This window comes from Thamnophis sirtalis, unplaced genomic scaffold (genome assembly GCF_051295495.1).
Source record: "Thamnophis sirtalis isolate CommonGarterSnake01/CBP01778 unplaced genomic scaffold, rThaSir2_p1.2 scaffold_14, whole genome shotgun sequence".
NCBI lineage: Eukaryota > Metazoa > Chordata > Lepidosauria > Squamata > Natricidae > Thamnophis > Thamnophis sirtalis.
Window position 1 is genome coordinate 48,747,968 of NW_028261394.1, and position 14,481 is coordinate 48,762,448.

General features: G+C 41.3%; 1 protein-coding gene across 2 annotated transcripts in view; it reads right to left on the reverse strand.

Moving 5' to 3' along the window:
• Positions 1–14,481, reverse strand: part of ANKRD11 (ankyrin repeat domain 11) — a 124,262-nt gene that overhangs the window by 96,794 nt on the left and 12,987 nt on the right. For both annotated transcript variants that reach the window (XM_087728614.1, XM_087728615.1), the window contains exon 2: positions 10,034–10,113. The gene's annotated coding sequence lies outside the window, so the exon portion shown is untranslated. The remainder of the gene's footprint in view (positions 1–10,033; positions 10,114–14,481) is intronic.

The window sequence follows — 14,481 nt, forward strand, 5'->3', positions numbered from 1 at the left end:
GCCAGTCACAGGGCTGTTGTGAGGACAGAACAGGCCTGAGTTTGGCCTTGAACTACTGGGAGGAAACTCCAAGTAAATGAACATAGCAGATCCAAGCTTAACTTTATGTACTGGTAGCCCATTTTTGTCAATCATGTTTATGTGTTCAATTATCTCCCTAAAAATGTGACAATGTTACATTTGATTTAGAAATCAATAAATGTGAGTAGCTAGGAAAACAACAGCTGCAAATCGTGTCTTCTTTTTATATTTATTTGAGCAGATTAGTTGTTCTAATGCAGTGTTTCTCAACCTTGGCAACTTGAAGATGCCCGGACTTCAACTCCCAGAATTCCCCAGCCAGCATTTGCTGGCTGGGGAATTCTGGGAATTGAAATCCAGACATCTTCAAGTTGCCAAGGTTGAGAAACACTGTTCTAATGTAACTATTAAGAAAAGTACTGAAATTATGATTGACCAAAGTGTACCAGAGTGCAATGATTTAAAGTTATGGACTGCAAGGAGTCCCTGGAGAACCCTGGCTGCCCACCAAGGGCTCTCCATGAAGAGGGCAACCATCACAGCCATTTCCATGTCATGGCTGACCCTGTCGTCACCTTCTGTTAAAGCCAACTGGGTTGAGAATGAAGATTTGCTACATGCCGGAAAACAGGGAGACAAGAAAGGCTCCTATTTTAAACTCCCCCCCCCAAAAAAAACCACCCAACCCCAGCTCAGAATAAAATCATCTTTCTCACTGAAAAATTGCAAGGGGGAGGGGGGGAAGGAATGGTCAGTTTCTGAATCCATTTGCTCTGTGGTACAACTATAAAGTATTAAAATAAGTAGAATGTATCACAATGCAGCTTGCATTAAAGTAAAGTTAAAAGCTTTCCTGTGAAAAACAAATACAGGATATTGGCAAGACTGCAAGAATGAGGTTTAAAAAAAAAACACTAAGTACAACAAATGGATTTTATTCTGTTTGTACAACACAGAGAGGAAGTCTATTTCTTAAAAGGCTGCAATAAGAAGTTTTGCCATTGCCAGAGAATAACCAGAACTGTTAAAAACCTGAACAATCAAATTAATCACGGATCAAGTAAAGTTAGTTATGGCGGAGTTGAAAAGGCATCTGGCGTCCTTTCCCAGTTTGCCCATGAAGTCTAATATAGCCAGAAAGCATCAGAAAGAAGGAATATATGAATTTGAATATTCTCAATTATCTCATTTATTCTGATAGCTAGGGAGACGTTCACCAACGAAGCGTCCCATGCTCATTGGAGTCAGCGTATACACAACAGGCAGTCGCCACCACGCTTGGGAATCTCACATTTTCCCCCCATCCGCTCAAGCGCCAACTGAGATTCTGCTGCAACTCTCTTCCTTGGCTATGGCTCCTTTCCATCAGGCAGGTCTCTCTTTGTTCATCATCTCTACGAATGTCTCCTTCACTTGGGCCCCTACCTGTCTATCTTCATGCACCATATTTCTATTTCCACTTCAGCTGACTGTTATCTGCAGTTCAGCGGTTCTAATCTCACCGGCTCAAGGTTGACTCAGCCTTCCATCCTTCCGAGGTGGGTGAAATGAGGACCCAGACTGTGGGGGAAATATATGCTGACTCTGTAAACCGCTTAGAGAGGGCTGAAAGCCCTATGAAGCGGTATATAAGTCTAACTGCTATTGCTATTCTTGGAGGAAGAATTCATTATTTTCACTTGCTTTCAGAGTTCAGCAAAGGGCTGAGCTCCTTATGCAAAAAGGCAGGGAAATGAGAAACAGTGGCTGTTCTTTTAGAGTTTTAATGGAACACCTTTCTGGGAATCAGAGGCCACACATTAGTGCCTACAAAAAAATGGTCATTCCTGATCCTCAGTATCGAGCCATAGTATATGGAACCTCTTTCACAGCACTGATTCTTCATCTCAAGGAAAAGCAACGGGACTCAGATATGAAAAAGAAACCGTCAATCCCTCCATCCTCTTCCTGAAAGGCCAGGAGACAATTTTTCATTTCTAGTTTGCAATAAACAAAAGGTACCCCAAATATTCCAGACTATACCAGCCATAATTTCTTATCATCAGTGGCAAGAGATGGAACTGATTGAACCAGAAGTGTGTTTTATCCCAAGCTTTGAGATTGTATGTCTGTTTTTACAACAAGGCAATGAGCAGCTACATTGCACATTACCAACATTGCCAGAGGAACTTTGAAAAGATATGAATGCAGAACATCCTCACCCATTATTTGTTAATTTAGATTAGAAGACGTCAGAAGGAACAAATGTTACAATGAAAGAAACAACACTGTGTGTATATGCCCAGGATTGCAAATAGTAGGCCCAAATGATTCTTCCACGTTCTAGCTGGGCCACTGGAGAAAGGAACTAAAATTAGCACATCCAGACAAAGCCTTAGTCACTAAAGGTTAACTCATCACATATGATTTTAATCCTCTCTGACACGTTCAGCTTAGAAAGTGAAATGCAAGAATTTATCCTTTTTTATAGTGATATGAAAAGAAGTGCTAAATATGAACCTAGAGTATGTATGCAAGTGGATCATCTTATTTTATTCCATTTTTTCCTAAAGTTACTTCTACTACAGAGTGCAATGCTGAACGTTAAAATCAACTGAAGTTGGGAATGTCACTACTACACTGAAGCAAAATTGGCAAAAGGAAAGCTGCTCTTTGAAAAATAACATTTCAGTGTTCCAAATCTTTATTTACCGAGATATATTGACTGAACAACAATACAATACAATACGATACAACACAATACAATAGCAGAGTTGGAAGGGACCTTGGAGGTCTTCTAGTCCAACCCCATGCCTAGGCAGGAAACCCTATACCGTTTCAGACAAATGGCTATCCAACATCTTCTTAAAGACTTCCAATGTTGGGGCATTTACAACTTCTGGAGGCAACTTCTGTTCCACTGATTAATTGTTCTAACTGTCAGGAAATTTCTCCTCAGTTCTAAGTTGCTTCTCTCCTTGATTAGTTTCCACCCATTGCTTCTTGTTCTGCCCTCAGGTGCCTTGGAGAATAGTTTGACTCCCTCTTCTTTGTGGCAGCCCCTGAGATATTGGAGCACAGCTATGTCTCCCCTAGTCCTTCTTTTCATTAAACTGGACATACCCAGTTCCTGCAGCCGTTCTTCATATGTTTTAGTCTCCAGTCCCCTAATCATCTTTGTTGCTCTTCTCTGCACCCTTTCCAGAGTCTCCACATCTTTTCTACATCATGGCGACCAAATCTGAATGCAGGATTCCAAGTGTGGCCTTACCAAGGCATTATAAAGTGGTATTAACACTTCACATGATCTTGATTCTATCCCTCTGTTGATGCAGCCCAGAACTGTGTTGGCTTTTTTGGCAGCTGCTGCCCACGGCTGGCTCCTATTTAAATGGTTGTCCACTAGGACTCCAAGATCCCTCTCCCAGTTACTACTATTGAGCAAGGCACTATACTGTACCTGCGCACTTTGTTTTTCTTGCCTAAATGTAGAACCTTACTCTTTTCACCATTGAAATTCATTTTAGTACTCATTCATTTTAATACCCAGTACTCAGCATTTCTAAAAGAGCTATGTCCATGTAACATTGGGGATGAAGGGGGGGGATACATTTTCCTGAGGGGGTCACATGGGAAACTAGAACCATTGTGGAGGGTCCTTGCTCCCAGTGTCCCTGTGGGCCAGACAGACAGGTGTGGCCCGCAAACTGTAAAATGCTCAGGTCTGATGTAACAAATATGTTTTTCTCCTCTTCCTATCTTTAGTTTTAGTAGGATCACTCTATCCCACTCCCCTTTTTTAATATAACTCAAGGTTGCAAATATACCTAATACAATACTCTTTCCTCCTATTTTCCCCATAACAACCTTACAAGGGCTGAAAGCAGGGAGCCACCCAAAGTCACCCAGCTGGCTTTCATGCCTAAGGCTGGACTAGAACTCACCATCTTGGTTTCTAGGCCAGCAAACTGGCTCATTACTAGCATAATTACAAGAACAGATTTCCTTTAAATGAACCATCCTCTTCTTGTGTTAAATATTTGGTGGTGGCCTGTATTCATTACCCTAGTTGGCATTTTGTGGAAAAGAATACAGATACAATTTTAAGCACATTTGTGGGGCAATAAGCCCCATGAACTCAATGGACCACAACCCTGAGTAGATAAATATGCTTACTATAAAGACATTCAACATCACAAAACATAGCACTGTACATTCTGTCGAATTTTCAAAATAAAAGGACTGATTTATACTCTTCAATGTAACCACCAACAAAACCCAGAATTTTCTACCTTTTTTGCACATCAACCAAATCTAAAATGTCCCTTCTTGTTGTTTATATTTCCAATATCAATTTGAAATGCCTTTATACATTCTAGACAATTTCTCTGGTGACATATTCATAGGCCAAGTGTGATCGGACACACAAGGAATTTGTCTCCTGTACATAAGCTTTCAGTATGCATATGCCAACAATATATCATTTTATAAAAAATATCTTTAAGATTATACATATAAAGTATAAACTTCAATCCATTCAGGGACATCTTTTTTCATGTGTATATTATGACCAAAAGTTTTAACCCACTTTTATAGATTTTTTCACTTCACATTCCATTTTCCATAGTTTATACTTTTAGCAACCACATTTCATCATTTGTATACAATACTACTTTACATTCAATCTTACTTTGTTCAAAACCATTAATTATGTTGGCTAGTTTAAATCTTTCTAATAAATGTAAATAAGAAAACCACTGACAACTACAAACATTTGTTACCAGTTCTTCTCTTGGTTTTATTTTGATTCCCCTCAACAAAATTCCAGTATCTCACAATGTTAGCTATTCATTTCTGCCTATTATTTCTCACCTATGAAATGCTTCTTCTTGTGCTGAGATCCATAAAGGTGCTTTAGGGCACAACAGTTCGGATCCATTTCATATTCTCTATGTGATACATTTACCAGAATGTTTTTTTTCCAATATCCTCATTAAACTTGACTTATTGTACCAAAAATATCCATGCTACCCAAATCTCAGGTCACGCCCCTTCTAGCTCCAAAAGCCTTCTAGTTCTCAGCAACACCCACTTATATCGAAACCAAACAGCACGATGCAAGAAACATTTTCAAATCAAGTAAACCCAATCCGCTACTTTGCATCTCATAGCACTTTGTATTTAATTCATGTTTTCTCCCTTCCACACGAACTTAGGTATATCCTTCTGCCACTGTTTAAATGGTGCATCAGTTGTCAAAACAGGTATTGTCTGGAACAAAAACAGGATTGTAGGCATTCCTTTTTATTACAGGAATTTTCCCCAGCAATGACAGTTGTATCTTAACATATCTGTTTTACTATCATTCCATGTCTTAATATAGTTATTTTCAAATAACATGCAATTCATATTTGTCATAATGACATCCAGATATTTTTACTTTCTTTTCAATCTTAAAACACCACCTTATTCCTCAATTGTTTGTTCTTCTATTTTCACATTTCCGTTAACATCTACATCTTTTGTTTATCCATCTTTAAACCTGGTAATGCACCGAATTAATTTGCCCATTAATGTTTCAATTCCCTTTAAAGAATCTTCCAGAACCAACACCACGTCATCTAAAAAGTTTCTTTTTCAATTTTTACTTCCATAGGTTTCTCCTTTTGTCTTATATCTTTAGTCAGTATTTCAAAAACAAAATAAACAAGATAGGAGATAGTGGGTATCCCTCTCTTGTTCTTTTTTGTATCTCACAGTTGTTAGATCTCCATTTATACTTTCTGTGAAGTGTAAATTGATCTTATAGCAGTTAGACTTATATGCTGCTTCATAGGGCTTTCAGCCCTCTCTAAGCGGTTTACAGAGTCAGCATATCACCCCCACAGTCTGGGTCCTCATTTCACCCACCTCAGAAGGATGGAAGGCTGAGTCAACCTTGAGCCTGGTGAGATTAGAACCGCTGAACTGCAGATAACAGTCAGCTGAAGTGGCCTGCAGTATTGCACCCTAACCACTGCGCCACCTCGGCTCGTTTATCCATTTTATAAAGTTCTCTCCAAAATTCGTATCTTCCAAAACTTTGAACAAGAAAACCCATCCAAATCTCTGCATTCAACATCAATTTGGCTTGGTTTTTTTTATGCTGTTGCAAATACTCCTAAATGTCCAATACATTTTCTAGCATTATCTTATAGGTAAAACCCTCCATTAAATTATTTTCAGCCTATCAGCTAGAATCAGTACGAACAACCTGTAATCCTTATTCAACAATGATATCATCCTATAGTCTCTCTTTAAAGTCAAATCTTGTTTTTGGTAATTTTAATGGCCTCTTTCTAACACTCCGGCATCCTTCCTCGGTGACCATTGTGTTTTGTAAAGGTTCATCCTCAAGATCTTTATAAGAACCTGAAAATCCATCTGACTCAGGCATCTTTCCTAGTTTAACAGATTCAGAAACTTTCCTTATTGCTATAGTCTCTGGTATCTCTGGCACAGTGATATGGCGAACCTGTGGCACGCAGAGCCATTTGTCAGGGCACGCAAGGCGCTGCTCTGTCAGCTGAGTTCACCCTTTTTTAAAGCCATTTTCGCCTTCCCCAGGGCTCCAGAGACTTTATAGGAGCCTGGGGAGGGAGAAAAGAGCCTCCCCCGCCCCACCCCACCCCGGAGGCCCTCCGGAGGCTTCATGAACTTCCCTGAAGCCTCCGGAGCACAAAAAAACGGCCCTATGGGCAAACCGGAAGTTCAGGAATGGACTTCCTGTTTGCTCGGAGGGTTGTTTTGCCTGCTCCGAAGACTTCAGGGAAGCCTCCCAAAGGTCCCTGAAGCCTCCGGAGCACTTGAAACAACCTTATATGAATTATAGACTGGGAATTTGGTAAAGGATTACAGGTGTGCACCTCACTGGATGACTCGATTAAAGGGACATCTCTGTAGGATAATGAAAGTTAAGTAACAGTTTAAATCTTGTTTACATTCACAGGAATATCATCTTTAAGTTCCTATGCCATCCAAAATGTAGAATATGTGCAGTGACACTTAGAGTAAAATAGTGTTTGACACTCATCTTTTGGGATCCTTTCAACATGTTTAATACAACTTTGAGTCCCCAAATTCATACCTATTATGTAAGTCAAAGCTACAACAACTATAATTTATTTGATCAGAGTAAAATAAAAATAGTACATTTAGCAGAGATTCATAAGGATGCCTCCTTCTGTGATGGGGGCCTTGACGAGGCAAAAGAGCTTGTGTGGAAAACATGGGCTACGTCGTTGGACGTGTATATGTCCAGAAGAGTCTCCCAAGGCAAACAGGCCATGATAGATACCCCAGACTCACACTGATCATATCTGCCTATCCACGTTGAACAAGCATGGCCTATTCCTTCCACAAGCCAATATAACCTCATCAGGATGCTCCAACCCTAAAGGCCACTTCCTGAGTCTCGTAACCAAGAAGAAAGAGGAGGATTCAGCAACAAAACCATTGCCAAATTGCCTTTCTTGTGCACATGCGATCAGAATTTCCTTTTTCCAGGTATATTTTTCTCCACAGAGTCCAGCCAGAGGCAGCTCTTTCTAGCTCATATTCTTCTGCTGTTATTCCCCACTTCATTCCCAACTCTTGGTCCAATTCTGTTTAGTTTTTAGAGAGTTGCTGAGAAGCAGATCAAAAGACAGTCTCTAGTGCTGTCAATTTGTTACCTATGGATCAAACGCCACACCTCATTATTTAATAGGCCCCAACTAGGAAACTAATAGGCCCAACACAGAGCCCTAACCAAAAGATTCAAGAAATTACTCGTTAACTGAAATAGATCTTTTACTCTGGCATATTAATTTAAGTGCTTAGCCTTATTTTCAGGGAGGTCTTATTATTTTTGAGGTGCAGGAGGCGGCGAGCGTGGTCACCTCATGGCTGCTGCTGTGTTGCAATATTTGGGAGGAGGGCTTATTTCAGCACATGCGCTCAAGGTCTTATTATCCGGGGAGGTCTTATTTTCAGGAAAACAGGGTAGCTATTCCAGCTATAGACTAAACCAGTGATGGGCAACCTTTTTGGCGTGGTGTGTCAAAAATCGGCAAAAAATCGAGCATAACTCGCGCTGTGTGTCACTTCGACAAAAACATAATTTTGCGCAATTTATAGTTTAAACTACAAAAATGTATAATTGCAATATATAATTGTATTTAATAAACCAAAAACAAATTATTTAACATACCTACTTAGTAACTTCTTTGTTCATCAGTCGATTTTGTATGTTGCCCTTGATATTATTGAACTTGTTTGGGGTGCCGTGAACCAGGGCTGTGGAGTCGGCTGCTTCCAGCTCCACGTCCTCATCAACATGCCGCTCCAGCCCGCCCCTGCTATGAATATTGCTAGTGACGCGAGGGCAAAGAATATGAATATTCATAGCGGGGGCGGGCCGGAGCGGCATGTTGATGAGGACGTGGATTTTGGGTGCTCCATCAGTGGGCCAGTGACAGCAGATAGAATTATAGATAGCCAATTAGGGGTTAACTAGCCTAACAAGCTAACACAACCTCCCCCTCACTTATCTCAGTTATTGTGGGCAATTACAAGTCCATGGCACCCCAATAGTTGCTGCTAATGGCGCTCACAGTTCCCGTTGGCACTCGGCTGTTCCCTGCTGTGGTGCGGTCGTAACCGACAGTCCCAGAAGTAGACTCTCTGTGCCAGCCTGACTGGAGAGAGGCGCGCACTGTTCCCGCGCTCCTCTCCTGCGGGTCCTCCCTCGCCGCGCTGATGATGTGTGTGCGCATGGCACGCACGCCTTACCAGCAGCCCCTGTGCTCAGAAAGGGGCGGCAGCGATACAGTAAGTGAGTGTGGGCGGGGGAGATCACACGTCCTGCCCCCCCCATTCCTCCAGCACAGATTCTTTCATCCTCGGTGGCCGTGCAGGAGCCGAGGATGAATCGCATGATATCCTGTGCGTGTCACCCCAAATGGCTACGCGTGTCAGCACTGACACGCGTGTCATAGGTTCGCCATCACTGGACTAAACTAAGAACACATGTGAAACCGAACTTTCCAAATGCAGAAGGAAAACAATCGTCTTGCAAAGATGCTGGGAGATTCATATTTTCTAGCTATACGTAAGAAACAAAATGCCAACCGCCGCCATCCTGGTGACAACTATCCTCAAACATTTGGAGTTTTTTGCCACATTACCCTTTAGGAGCCCTGCTCTTGTCAAACCCTGATCCGCAGGCTTTGCGCAACAGGAGAACTTTGGTCTTTAGCCGAGCTGAAGGACATGAACCTCTCCTAGCAGAAGTGCTAGTAGGAAAGAACATTCCTTTTCACTAACAAGTCACTCAGCTGGCCTCTCCTTGCTGAGTCTCAATCGGAATTGAAAAGTTGGTTAATGTATAACCTTTACAAAGATTCCGATGGATGGAAGGGAGGAGAGGCAGGCACAAATCTACAGCACAAGCCACACTTAGAACACCATTCTTGCACTTTGGCTATTGCACTGTAATGAAACTCCTTCAAAAATCATGTTCAATATTCTGAAGAGCAATTTCAGAACTTTGGAGTCTCTTTCACACATTGCCCTGATTTTTTTCTGTTCAACTGTATGAATAAAGCTAGTCTTTGGCACAAGACTTTGCACAAACACAACTGAGCCAAGGATGCACAACCTCTCTTAAAACTACCTTGCCATCCAGCACTTGGTCGGTTGGCCATTCGCAGCAAGCAGCAAGTGCTGGCAGATATAACCTTTTCACACATAACTCTCTCCTGGCAAGAGGCCTTAAGAAGAGAACATCCAATCTCACATTAGACTGCAATTAGCAGCTTGCTATATTCTGTATAAAATTATAATTTCTGAACAAGTTGAAGACATTATCCTGTGTTACAACCAGCACAAATTGAGCTACTTACCATTAAAAAGACTCCTATTTAAGTGCCATGAAAAAACATTATCCACTTTAATTTTTTTTAAATCATACTTATGTAAAGTATTCCACTGAAAAAAGGCAAAAAATATTTACCGATTCCATAGCTGAAAGCAGCAGTTAGCTGGACATAGATAAAATCCAACAGAAGGGTGTCCCGGAAGCAGTGCTATATTCTGAAAGACAAAAAGAGCCCCATGAATATTTCAGAGAAAAATGCATGTTTAAATTTCTACACATTTTCCTTTAAACTCGGTTTCCATTTCATTTTGTCTAGCTCTTTCAAAACTCCATTAATACAAAAGGTTCACAAAAATTACTTGACAGGATAGTACAATTAAAATTCTGTATATGTGCAAACAAACACACGGACATGTATATGGCAGAATTGTTTCTGCTCTGTAGTGCCAGAAAGACAAGGGTAGCACGCTAATCTGGTAGCAAGTTTAGAGGTTGGGATAATTTGCAATTCACAAATTTATGTAACTTGTTTACTGTACTTGTTATTCTTGCCCTGAGAAAAAAAATTCAAAACAGAAGCATGTAAAGAATATCTGAAGAAACTGGCTCAAATTCCACCTTTAAAGTAAAGGTATCGCTTAAAATTAAACTATTTATGGCAACTTTTAAATAGAGAAGCAGTATTCCACAAGCTCACACACAGGAATATCTGGTGGTGTCTGTATTAGCATTTTAGAACAAGTCATGACTCATAACTGCAGAGAAGAGAGCGGCTCTTAAGTTGGCCCAGGCAAACCTAGAAAAGGGAGCCTTGTACGCTTAGCACATAGTCAACATCTGGACACGCAGCGCTCTCAAGTAAATGCAATAAATAAAAGACTGCAACGAATATTAATTTTAGCCACAAAATGGGATAGCTCAATAATTGTCCAACATGATATCGTTTGCCACATGAAGCTAATCACATTAGGTCTTCTAAATCCCTTTGGATGGCAGCACACCTGGAAACCATAGGTATCTCTGGAGGAAACGCAAGGCCCGCTGTACTATAACTGAGACTAAAATGCTAAGAGGGCAGAAATGTGCAGTGGAGTTCCTATCAACGAAAGATTACTGGGGAAAACTTTGAATCTCAAAACCACATCTAATGTCAGAGAGACACTGGACAAATACATGAGAGGTGTAACCATACTGTAGCATGCAGAGGTGGTATTCAGCTGGTTTGCACCGGTTCGGGGAAACTGGTAAGAGAAATTTAGCCTGGTTTGCCAAACCGGTAGTGACCTCTGACTGATCCCACCTCCGGCCCAGTCGCTCGCTCACCCCGCCTGCTGCTTGCTTGCCCCACCCATCCCAGCCCTATACATGTTGCTTTCACTTTGCCACGCAGCCCAGCTACTCGCTTTACGAGTCACCTCCGCGCCTTGCCACTCTGCTCAGATCACCAAAGGTAAGTAAGCATGCCGCCCGCTCGCCCTTCGCCTTGGGTCAGGCGCCCCAGGGACGCATCATTCCTCGAGGCCCCAGAGCAGCCACCCGCTCTCCCTTTGCCAGTCGCATGTGTTGCACTGTTTCCCCTCCTTCAGAGGCCCTGGCCCTAGCCCAGCTTCCTCCCCCACGACCGCCTCTTTCTTCGGGCTTACCTTCCTCCCACAGTGGCTGGTCTGGACTCCGGAAGGCAAGCTCTCTTTTTCGGTGCAACCACGAGAAGCCTCCCAGCCGCCGCCTCTTTGCCAGTCACATCTTGGCAGCAGCGGCTGGCTGGAGGCTGCCGAAAATTACTGGAGGTCGCCAAAAAAGCCGCTGCCATCACCGCCGATCTTCACGCCAGCCGCACGTGCACATCCCATTGCCTGCTACGTCGCTACACTCGGACTTGCCTGGACAAGTCCCTCCGGCGCAGCAGGCAATTGGGTGCGCATGTGCCGCCAGCACGAAGAACAAGGTGGCGCCGGTAGCAGCTTTTTTGGCTCAGAAATGGTTCAGTACTTCCTAAGGCTGCTTGATTCAAATAACATTGGCAATACAAACATAACAGTAAAAAGTCTCTTGAGAAACTAAACCAATGGGGTACCTGGCAAAACAAACCAATCCAGAAGGACAATGACAAAAGATTCCATTTCCATGCCTTTTTCAGAAAGTAAAAACCACATCAGCAGCCACCAAACAATGTCAAACAATCTAAAATGGAATATATATACGAAAGGAGAATTCATTTTAGGGACAGGTGGTGGGTGAACTTCCAGGGCACACGGTAAAGCAAGGAACAGATGGAGAGGGAATGCAGAGATAAAAAGCAAAGAGTCTGACTGGTGTTTTTTTTTTTCTAAGTGCTCTCCTGAAAAGAAAAAGGCCTTTCTAATATTACCGCTTCTATTTCAGTGAGCTGCCACAGGGATCTTTTGCAATTCTAAACAGAAAGAGGCAGCATGTGATGCAGAGATGAAACAAAGCAAGTAAAATGATACATTTTATTGATTCTACTTGTATAGGCATCATTGTGCAAACTTCACAGAACTTTGAGGATGGCAAAACTAACCTTCTTCATCCCTGATCACCATATTTTTAGCTGAGTCTTCCTTCAAAAAGTCCATAGGATTTTTACAATTTTTCCTAATAATAATCATTTAGAGAAAATTAACCTATTTTAAAACAAGGCAATGGGCTGAATGCTTCAGGAAGAATCTAACCCTAGACCCAGGTACCAGTTCAACATTTCAATTGTGACACCCATACAATCCTTCCTATATCACCATTAGGGTAATTTATTATTTCAGTTAAGAATTTAATCAGCATAAAATTTAAAATTTCAGCCCATAATTAAAACAAAATCTGTGGGGAAAACTGTTCAGGCAAATTAACTTCATACTCTGCTGGAGCTGAAGTTTGTATGTGGATCTTCCTGGCCCACATACAAGGAAAAAATGCCCATAGGTAAAACTACATATTACTGCTTTTATTACAAGATAATTTGTTGTGCTTTGCTTTCACATGCAAACAGGATTTGTTTTTTTTTGGGGGGGGGGAATGGAAGATGCTGGAAAGGTCCAGCAACCCTAGTCTATATTCAGAAATGGTCAGAAAAAAATACTCTAGATAATATTGGGTTAGGATCCAACAGAAATTTATAAATGTAGCAACAACAGAAATTTACTGCAAAATGCTACATATTTTCTAAAATTTTAATATAACCTTTAATATAACTTTCTTTTATATAACCTTAAAGCAAAAAAGCAAGTTAACTGAGTTGGTCATTATCTTTGCTTCTTTTCCCCTCATTCCCTCTACATCCTTTCCACCTATCAAATATCATTAATCTACTTAACGTGGAAAAACTTAAGATGCAAGCATAAGCATTGAATAGCATACTAGTAACAATACTATTTAGCCAGAAATGCCACATAGAGCAATGGCCTGTTTACAATGGGCAACTTTGCTATTAAAAGTAGTTATTAAAGTTTTATCTCATATTCTGGATAAAATAAACTATTTGTTCAGTACATACAAAATAATAGGCTGCAAATCTATGAATTTGCATTGAACACGATACAGAATTAAGAATAACTACAATTTGTTCCCAGTAATATTATAAGTCCAGTATTCCTCTTTAGGTGATAACCATAACCTATTCAGGTACATCACAAGGCACTCTGACTCTCCGTTACACACTGAAGTTAAAAACTGTCTTTTAATTACCAAGAATTGCAAGATTCCTTTAACAAAAGGAATGGTTTATTGGGAACATGCAATGGTCTGATGATTATTTCAACAATCTTTTCCTCCAAAAACAGCTTAAGAAAATTAAGGGCTCTGAAATACAAAAACAGTCTTAGGCCAAGCTTCATAAGACTGGTTATATACACAGCACACCAAAACCAGGCCCTATGTGCCAATCACAATGTGCTTTATTGTTTTCTTCAGAGAGCATGTTAAGAAACTTAGAAATGTTCAGAGTCATCGAATACGGAAAAGCTTAGAAGAAAATGGCAACCAACTGAAATATTTAATGCAATTTATATAATAGTCTATTTACCACACCCTCAAAAACTAGTGATGCCAGAGCAGATAGGATGCCATAGGACCACAGTCGCCAGCCCCACTGCTGCCACTGTTCCTCCAAGGAGGAGGCACTCCCACACGGAGGACGGACGCTCCCAAAAACTCTCCAACGCAGTAGATCAACCGTATTCAAAAAGAAGACCTTGGACAATAATCCCAACCCTTGCATGCACAGAAGCATTTGGCCATATGGAAGGAACTGGCTTAATTCAAGCCAATCTCTCTCCTGTCAGCTATTTTTGTGCTGGAAAAGAAACAGAGGACTCTGAACATTCCCACAAAAATGTGGTTTTTAGAAATCTTATCATCAAGAGGAAAGCATTTGGAACAGCTGGGGGAGTCGGGGAGGGGGGGGTGGCAGCCAATGGGTACATTAAGTCATTTCGATTACCGTATTTTTCGGATTATAAGATGCACCTGACTGCAAGACTCAACCAAATTTAGAAGAGGAAAACAAAAAAAGGGGGGGGGGTTGGCCTCTGTGCGCTTCATTTGTGGCCTTTGGCGGGGGGGGGGGTTGTTGG